At 46.6% G+C, this 2,008-nt stretch overlaps 1 pseudogene; it reads right to left on the bottom strand.

The window, feature by feature from the left end:
- Positions 1 to 208: 208 nt before the first annotated feature.
- Positions 209 to 1,434, bottom strand: LOC103591253 (annotated as a pseudogene).
- Between the last annotated feature and the right edge of the window lie 574 nt (positions 1,435 to 2,008).

Raw genomic sequence — 2,008 nt, 5'->3', positions numbered from 1 at the left:
TGGCCAGAGAGAGAGATGTGAGCAATGGAGGGTAGACCCTCGGTCCATTGAGAATCATCGTAAAGTACTCAGTTCCTTTGATTAAAGTGTTGGAAAAGCCATCTCTGGGTGAGGAAGAGAGGTTAGTTTATTACAATGTTGTAACTATAGGAGGCAAATCACAGCAGCAAACAGCAGACAGTGTCCCTTTCCTGTTGAGCTCCAATGATCACTCCACTCCTGCCAGCTTTATAGTCCAAGCAAATTCAGCTGGGAGAGCAGAGGGTGGTAACTGGGCAGAGAAATGAGGAGATCTTTATCCAGACCTGTGGGTCAGTTCAGATCTTCTTGGATTCCTAGCACTGATTCCTTTGTAGTTATGGGAGATTCAAAGTTTAAGACTCCATTTTCTGGCCGGTGCAGGAAAGTGGCATAAGCAGCTGATCCTTTTGAGTATACCACACAAATGTGCTGTTTTTTCTGATAGCGCCCTCCTTGGTTTAGAGGTACAGACGGCCTCCACGCTGGTGCTCAGCCACTTCCCAACAGCAAGAAGTCTTTCTCGGAAGATGGAAATAGTCAATCCATCTTTAGCTGGTCCACTGTTGAGAAGTTAGCTGCCTCCCAAAGTTACTGTCTGAACCAGTTCCGAAGTGACTTCAGACGCACTTGCAAAGTCAGACATCACCTTGCTGCCACCATAGCCCCAGGATTTCTTGTCAAGGGTGGTGTATACTCCCACCAGTGGTCTGGCAACCTCTCAGGCTTGAATTTAACTTGACAGTTGTAGTATCCCCCATAATGACAGGAGCATTTCTGAACTGTTGGTCATTTACTACCACCTTGTCCTTGACAGGGCTATCATTGTAGAGCCAAGAAAGAAATTCGTACTGTTCCAGAAAGTATCAGGACGTTCCTACTCTCCATCAGACCAAATCAGATCAGGTTTGTACGTGTTAACAAGGTCATGTAGCTCCAGCATTTACTTGCACATTGACAAAATGCTGTGTTTTGAAGCCATTTTTCTTACCTACTTGGTAGAGTAGATGGGACCTCCTGATAAGGAGTGAGGGCTTCCCGGTTGCTGTTCCCAGCTCACCAAGCAAATCGAGGGAGCCCCAGGTCTGCAGAGTTCCAAGACACAGGACTTGGCCAGTTTGTGGAGCCTTCGTGATGCTTTATCAGGACAACGAACTTGACTAGAAGAGGTTGTCCCACTCACCTGGGTAGAAGAGGCATACAGTAGACTGTTGCCCCAAGTCTGCTTAGCTGAAGCCACAGGGTGGGTAATTGTGGCACATGAAGCACGGGTGTTGACATTGCCCTTTGCCCTTCCAGTGCCACCAGAACCACTCACTGCCCAGGCCAGCACCAAGGCATGCCACAGTGCACTAACACCCCAAACTTGGCCTCGTCAAACCAGTGCCACAGCAGCATGAGTCCATGTTCAGCCATTCCAGTCTGGAGTGCACCTGCCCCTGAGTATCAGCAGCTGCGGTGGCAGCTCAGGGGGACATCACCCATGATCTTCATCTCAAGAGCCCTTGGAGATCTGCCAATTAACAGAAACTTTTAATTAACCAATCCTAATGAATCGACCGTGTTTGGATCCTGATTCATGCAAACAAATGGCTTTGTTATGTTTGGTTTTGTTTAAGGAAAGCAGGAGTAGCACGGCGTTCAGGGAAGTAGATGGGATTTGCTATAGAAATTGGAAAGAATGGACAGTGCTGGGGTGGAGAAGTTGAGGAGGGTGAAGATCCAGGCCACGTGAGCGGATGTCGTAACTTCCTCCCTATGTGGGACTAGCCACAACCTCATTTATTATCCATTGTCTCGAAACTGCCCCTCAGGGAAATATTTTAGTCTAAATAAAATCTCAGAATAGGGATCCAGAAAAAGATTAGCTATATTAAACTGTGCACTCCAATTCAACTAGAGATAAAACAAGAGAGAAAGGAGACATATCTCCAAATTCAATTCTCCTATCTTCAGTTATGTTTTATGGAGAACTTATGTCATTCACAAA

The sequence above is a fragment of the Galeopterus variegatus genome, unplaced genomic scaffold, assembly GCF_000696425.1.
Source record: "Galeopterus variegatus unplaced genomic scaffold, G_variegatus-3.0.2 Scaffold53, whole genome shotgun sequence".
Classification (NCBI taxonomy): Eukaryota; Metazoa; Chordata; class Mammalia; order Dermoptera; family Cynocephalidae; genus Galeopterus; species Galeopterus variegatus.
The sequence above is the reverse complement of the archived record's forward strand: the minus strand, read 5'-3'. Positions and strand labels throughout refer to the sequence as shown.